This window comes from Podarcis liolepis, assembly GCF_965112155.1.
Source record: "Podarcis liolepis genome assembly, chromosome: 14".
In the NCBI taxonomy this organism is placed as follows: Eukaryota; Metazoa; Chordata; class Lepidosauria; order Squamata; family Lacertidae; genus Podarcis; species Podarcis liolepis.
The window spans coordinates 23,619,201-23,626,849 of record NC_139569.1 but is presented as its reverse complement, the minus strand read 5'-3'; positions in this window follow the sequence as shown (position 1 = coordinate 23,626,849).

Genomic DNA, 7,649 nt, shown 5'->3' with positions numbered 1-7,649 from the left:
GGTGCTTCTGTGCATGTGCGACTGCTGAAACCTGGAAGTAACCCGTTCCAGTACTTCGGGGTTTCGGCGGGTCCGTAACCTGAAAAAACGCAACCTGATGCTTCTGTAACCCGAGGTATGACTGTAATAGATTATGCAGGGCAGAGCTTCCCTGCCCCCCCATATTTTATTCAAGCTGGCACCACTGTCCCCATGCTGCTTGAAGGAGTGAACCACTGACTCATCTCACTGCCCAACTTTGCCCTTTCAAAGCACAGCCATCATTCTCCCTATTATCTGTTGACATATCTAACACCTTTTGTAGGCTTAACATGATGGACCTTTGAATGACTCTTCCCAGTGAGTGACTCAGCCCCGAGGGGGATCAATTGCTCCTGGCGACACCCTCAATGCAAGCAGAACTGTGGTCACTTCCCCAAAATTGAGCAACATCCATGATCTGGAAGGATCAAAATCAAAAGAGGCGTTGAACAAAAAGATCAGCGACTAGCTCAAAATCCTACCATGATGAAGAAAATGCAACAGAATCAGGCACTTGTTGAGGGCCCCACCATTGTGAAGATGTTTGCCATCTCAAATCTGGAGCTGTATCTGCTATCCTCTTCCCAGGCAGCTTGGAAACATAAAAATAAATAGCAAAACAGACAGACCTCAGCGTAACACTCAAAACGGAAGTGTTGCACTCAAATCGGAAGCGTAGCTCTCAAAACAGAGGATTTTCGGCTTCTGAAAATAGTTTGCAAACCGGAAGACTTACTTCTGGGTTTGCAGTGTTTGGGTTCCAAGTTGTTTGAGAACCAAGGTACCACTGTATTTTGCTTTGCAGACAGGGGATTTCTCCTCCCCATGATCTCAGTATTAATCAACTCTACACTCACAATAAATGATCCATTGACATGGTAACCAGCTTTTAGTTGGCGTGCTTTCCTCTCCCCTCCCTCTCCCCTCTCCTTTTGTGCTATGCCTTTCAGATTGCCAGCCTGCAGGGAAGAACTTTTCCTACATATTATAGGGTTTACATTACATGGCTCTGGGTGCTTTTGCTGAAACACAAGGTAAAATGAATGGTGCTTTCAATGGATGGATGGATGAGCAGTGAGGAGTAGGTTAGATACACCTCTAAGTGCCATGAGTGAATGGGGCTGGGGAAAAGGGAGGTTGAATATGTAACCCGAGGCCATGTTGTTCAAGGAGGCAAACACTACTCATTCCATGCTATTCATCCTGTTCCCACAAGGTGTGGCACAATTATTTTACTCACCACACTGGGATTCTCTGGATCACTCACCAAATGCCTTCTTTTCCTTTACCCCTGTGTCAGGAAATATAAATATTTGGATAAAACTGTGCACTGTAATGGATGCTGCTAGTTGCTCTGATAGACCACTAAACAGTGAAAGAGTGCCTTGTGAATTCTGGACATGTTCTGGACAGGCAGTAAGAAATGGGGAAAGGAGATTTTACAGTGGGTGAGATTCACAAGTGGGTGAGATTTACAGTGGGTGAGATTCACAAGAGCCAAAGCTTTGCTCTTGGATTGAAGGAAGAGGCCATTGCAAAAAAGTTTTATCCAGTTAAGTTATTTTCAGGGTAAACTAACTAAGTAACTAACAAAACAAAACAAAACAAAACAAAACAAAACAAAACAAAACAAAACAAAACAAAACAAAACAAAACAAAACAAAACAAAACAAAACAAAAGGTCGATGTAATTTTAATCTGCTTTGGTATGTTAACTTTTCTATGTTTTAAAGCATGACTGTACATTAGTCTTGATTTTATTGTTTTATCTTTTTTAAACTGCTTTGAGGTTTTTGGTATTTTTTACAATCAAGCGGTGTATAAAATTTATGAAATCAATAAAATAATTGAGGCATTTCCATTGTCCATTATTTGCATGTGCTCCCCAGATTTCTTTTCTCGCCAGACTCAGTTTGTGTTATATAAGAGACTTTGCTAATGCGAACAAACCACCGTTAAACAAACCCCCGATTTGTGCTATGTGCAAACCAGGCCACGACTTATTTGTGAAAGCCCCCTCCTCATCTTGAAATGTGATGGTCAAATGATTGCCTTTCTTGGTTACTTTGTTGGTTGGAAAGTCTCATTGGATCTCCGTCACAAAGTTCTCAAGCTCCAATCTGGCTGGGAAAGCCAAGGTCAGGCCAAGAGAAAGCACAAACCAGCCTGATTTCCGCTGTGCTAGAGGAAAATCTGTCATGGCACAGCCTGGATGGCCAAGGTGGACTTTGACACTGCCAAAATGTTCAATGTACCTTGCAAAAGCGTCAGAACCTAACCCACCCATGTCAACCTTTTATTTTCCATCTTCAGCATAATACAGATGGAAGGCTTGTTGGAACGCCGTGGCGTCCTGGACTCTTTCCTGTTATGTCAAAACGAGGGATTATCAACTCTTCACCCCTTTCTTGTGAAGTTCTCCTGTCCAAAGTAAACCAGCAAGCAGCAAATCCAAGCCAAACTTGTTCAATAGATCCAAGATCTGTAACCGGAAATATCGTTCTTTGTTCTCTTTTTCCTTGTTCTAATTTTAAGAACACAATAAAATATATTGGGCAGGGGGGAATAAAGCCAAACAGACCCGCGGCAAAGTAGATCTGGGGCCAAGGCTGCTTCATATGCCGGATGTGGGTATTGTTTTTATATGCATGAAATTGTTTCTAGGCTTAGCCTCAAATATCATGCAGTCCTATCTTTACGAGCTCTCTCTTCGAAAACATTGCAAAGGCTTTACTCTGCCTTGTTTAAACATCCTTCCATCAGCAGTCCTGGAGGGGATTTCCCTCCATTGTCAATGTAAATGTCCCTGTGAATTTGGAGAGGTAGAATTGGTAACTCATGTTCTTATGTGTTGCTCCTTTTATTGTGGTACTGGTATGATTTTTATGGAACATTTTTTTTTTTTTTACAGAAATTCCCAGAATGATCAGATGCAATTTATGCTTCCTTGACTCCTTTCAGGTCAGAAAACATCCTCCTTTTCTAGGGTGGCTAAGTATTGTGCTGCTGCAAACTTTTAATTTTGTTCTTTATGCCTCGTGCTCTATGGCATGATACAGTTACAAGCAGGGCCATAGCTGTCATAGAATCATAGAGTTGGAAGAGACCACAAGGGCCATCGAGTCCAACCCCCTGCCAAGCAGGAAACACCATCAGAGCACTCCTGACATATGGTTGTCAACCTTCCCTTTTTTTGCGGGAAATTCCCTTATTCCAGCGCCATTTCCTGCTGCTTCCCGCTGCTATCCCGGATTGTTAGATATCCCATAGACTGTCCCCGGGGCAGGTGAGGCTGCTGATTCCTTATTTTCGAGGTTCCCCAGGACAGTTGAGGCTGCTGATTCCTTATTTTCGAGGTTCCCCAGGACAGGTGAGGCTGCTGATTCCTTATTTTTGAGGTTCCCCAGGACAGGTGAGGCTGTTGATCCCTTATTTTCGAGGCTGCTGATCCCTTATTTTCAAATCTGAAAGTTGACAGCTATGAGCAGGGACCGCCCAAGATATTTTGGCACCTGAGGTGAACCACAAAATGGCAGCTCCCTCCCTGCCAGGGAAGAAAGTGGGAGTGAATATCAACATCAGGAACAAGGGGGGGGGGGAGAATAAAGATCTACATCAGGATCCGCGGTCCCTGTGGATCCTGCCACTTGAGGCAGTCACTTCATCTTGCCTCATGGGTGGGCCAGCCCTGGTTACTAGTAATTTTATTGATATTGTTTTCTATTTTGTTTTGTATTATTTTATAAATTTGTACAAAGTTTCTGCTTCAGTGAGTGTAATAAAGAGAGTGATGGAATTATTTTGATTGTTTTGTTTTTATATATGAAACTGATATGCTTTCAGACATACCATTTTTGAATTTTTTTAAAAAAAATGTTTTAAAAGTTTTTATCATTGCCACTTCAATGTATTTAGAAGAAGCAATTTATAAATGGAAATGAATTCCTATGTCCACCCATCCACCTCAAATTCTTCTCTTCAACGGTATGTCAAATATATTGGTACCCATTTCCTGCTGATTCTGTTGGGCGCAACCAGTCTCCCATTTAAAACTGCTTCAGATTCTCATATTTAAACTGGCTGTTTGTTCTGAACTGAAAACTTAGCTTTTTTTTGGAGGGGCAATAGCTCAGTGGTAGAGCATCTGCTGTGGACACATGAGGTCCCAGGTTCAATCCACAGTAACTCCAAGTAGGGCTGGAAAAAAGATGACTAAAAATGGCCACTAACCTTGATAGCTATCCTCCACAGTCAGAGGCAGTCATGCTTCTGAATACCTGTTGCTAGAAATCACAGGAGGGGAAAGGGCTCCTGTGCTCAGGTCCTGCTTGTGGGATTCCAGCAGGCTCTCCATATGTTCCCGAGTTCGTTTCTCCTGCCCAAAACCCTGCTGAGTTACTGCCAGTCAGTGTGGACAATACTGAGCTAGAAGGACCAATAATCTGACTTGCTCTAAGACTGCTTCCTATTTCCCCTGGTTTCTACTCTCCTAATGTCAGGGAATGGACTGAAGCGGATGATTGGGGAATGCATTCTCAGGCAGCGCAGATTCTCTTAGAAGAGGAGCTGGAGGGGGAAGATTCGACACCCCCCACCTTGCCTACAGCTGTCTCAGAAGCTGAGACAGACACAGAGCAACTTAGGCAGGAGTTACTTAGCTACAAGATAATGGCAAGAGAAACAGAAGGGAGGGGACAGATAGCAGAGACGTCATTAGAGAGTGGGGGGGACCATCCTGACCCTCCCTCCCCACGAACTAGGAAATCTGACCGTATTAGAGAACAAAGGATGCCGAGAGGAGCAGGGACTTCCTGCTGGCGTGCAGGATGTTGCTGGCGAAGGGGAGGGAAGGATTTAAAGTAGCCAGCTGCTCTCCTTGTGGAGGGATGTGGATTTTAGCTTGCAACCTGCTGCCTGAATAAAAGGACTATAAAAAAACAATCTGCTTGTTAATTCTTATCTATGAAGTTATCAAAGGTAGAGGTGGACTCTCCACCCATGACACCTAACCCCCTTCCCCCAGCCACCTCAGGCAGTCACCTCGCTTTGCCTGATGGTTTCATCGGGGCTGGACGTTGGTCTTTAAATTTTCAGCGGTGCTCATTGCAAGCCCAGAATTCGGCACCCCTGCCTCTTGCCTCCCATTCTGTTCAATTCACTGTGTCATAGTTGTGTCCCTCCACCCCCGCTGGCTTTGCGCCCAGTGCAGGGAAGCAGTGATTCTGCCCTAAATCCACCTCTGGTTTCATTCCAGGTCACCCCATTTCTCCTTATGCTGTCCTTCTTCGCTATGCTTCCTGCATTGCAGGGGCTTGAACCAGTTGACCCTTTGGATCCTTTCCAACTCTACAGTTCTACGTTTCTGATGCCATGTGCACAGTCATGTTCCCCACTGGCCAATCACAAGATCCATTTGCAGAAATTCAGGCTGCAGAAACACCTCGTCTTCCTGGCTCTTTGGACAGGTATTCTTAGTCACACCTGTGAGAGGGGAGGATGAAACTTGTCAGGACAAATGCCCTCCGCCGCCACACCTGCCAAAGTGTTCCAGGTAATTACCAGGAGGCGTTTGTTTGTCCGGGGCTTATTTTTAAAATGGGAGCCACTTGTACCTCTCAAGGAATGTTTCTGACAGAACATGTAGTGACTTCTTCCCTTTTTCAGCCAATGCTCTTAGATCCCAGCTGGAGAAGTCTGCACTGCTGTTGTGCATTTAACTTTCTTCTTCAGGCATGGTTGGGCTTGATTTATCATCCACGCTGGTCGAAAACAGTTGAAGAAACTTTATGATTCCTGCCCCCCACTTCAAAGCAAGTCTGCAGCGATTCAAAGGCCTTCCCAGAAAGCTAGCAACGTTGCTAACGTTAATGTGAAGGGGAAGTGCTGTGGCTCAGTGACAGAGCATCTGCTTTGCACGCAGAAGGTCCCAGGTTCAAACCCTGGCGTCTCCAGGTAGAGCTGCAATAGCTACCAGGTCTGAAAGCACTGCAGAGCCACTGCCAGTTAGTACTGAGCTAGGTGGACAAATGTTCGTATTTTCCTTACACCCACCTGTATGCAGAATTGGGAGCAGCAGCAGATGTGGGTTGTCTCTGATTGTTACTGTAGTTGTATGCTTTTATCACTCTCACAGCTTTCTCTCGATTGAAGTGCGGAGTGCTTGAGGACATTTGTAGGGAAACCAAAATGCTTGTTTACAAAGCTTTTGTACTACTAACCTTACTATATGCTTGTGAAACATGGACCACTTCCACAAATGCCACCTCCAACTCCTCGAAAGATTCCATCAATGGTGTCGCTGAAAAAATGTACACATCACTTGGGAAGACGGGGAACAAATGCCAGTGTACTGGAAGAAGCAAAGGTCACCAGTGTTGAAGCGATGATTCTTCAACATCAACTTTGTTGGACTGGCCATGTTGTGCGGATACCTGATTATCACCTTCCAAAGCAACTGCTCTATTCTGAACTTAAAAGGCAAATCTAAAAAAATGTAGTATAAACACCAACAACAGGGAAACACTGACCTGCGAGCGCTCCAATTGAAGAATAGCCTTTACCAAAGATGTCATGAGCTTTGAAAACACTCAAACTCAGGACACAAGGGAGAAACATGCTAAGAGGAAGGCACGCTTGGCAAATCCTCACCTTGATCAACTCCTGCCCGGAAACCTATGTCCCCACTGTGGAAGGATGTGTGGATCCAGAATTGGCCTCCACAGTCACTTATGGACTCACTGTTAAGAATGTGTTCATGGAAGACAATCTTACTAGGCTACGAGTGATCGCCAAAGATGCTTTTATCTGTAATGAAAAACAACAGAAATTCATTTAAAAAAACCACCAGTATCAGCCCACTTAAAAATTTTACATGCAGGGGAAGAAGTGTCGCTCAATGGTAGAGCACTGGTGCATCTAGCTTAGAATTGTCTACACTGACTGGCAGCAGCTCTCCAGGGTTTCAGGTGGGGAGTCCTTCCCAACCTCTACCTGGTAATGCCAGGGATTGAACTTGGGACCTTCTTCAGGAAAAGCTGATGTTCTACCACTGAGCTACGCCCCTTTCCAAGGGACTCCTGAGGCCCCTGGCAATCTCCTTTCCCAGGCTGTGGCGTCACAGCTGATGCAGGGCCCAGCCTTGTGCTAGCATTTCGGAGGACCAGCCAGGCAAGTAATTGGCTCAGCTAGAAAGGTCAGCAAGGACACAGCACTGAATGTGCTTCTCATAAGCCTCAGGGCTGGGGCCAATTTTCTGCCAGGCTGGTTAAACAAGACACCTAGTCATGGCATGAAGATCAGGGCACATTTCCAGTGATTGATGGGCCAGGCTGTCTGAGGTTGATAGGAACTGTAGTCCCAAAACACCCAGAGGGGTTGAGTACAGCTGCTTTCAGCTTCCCTCCCATGTAAACATGTACAGATTGCAGAACTAAAACAGTGCAGCGCAGATCTGTAAATTGATCTACTAAGGAAAACCCCTCCCATCACTGAGAACAAACCTGTTTTCCTTCTAACAGACTGCATGTGTTAATTTTACTGCTGCACATGCATTTTAAATGTATATGTGCATTAGGAAGAACTTTCTAAGGTAAGATCTGTTTGACAGAGGAACCCCCCCCCCCAAGATG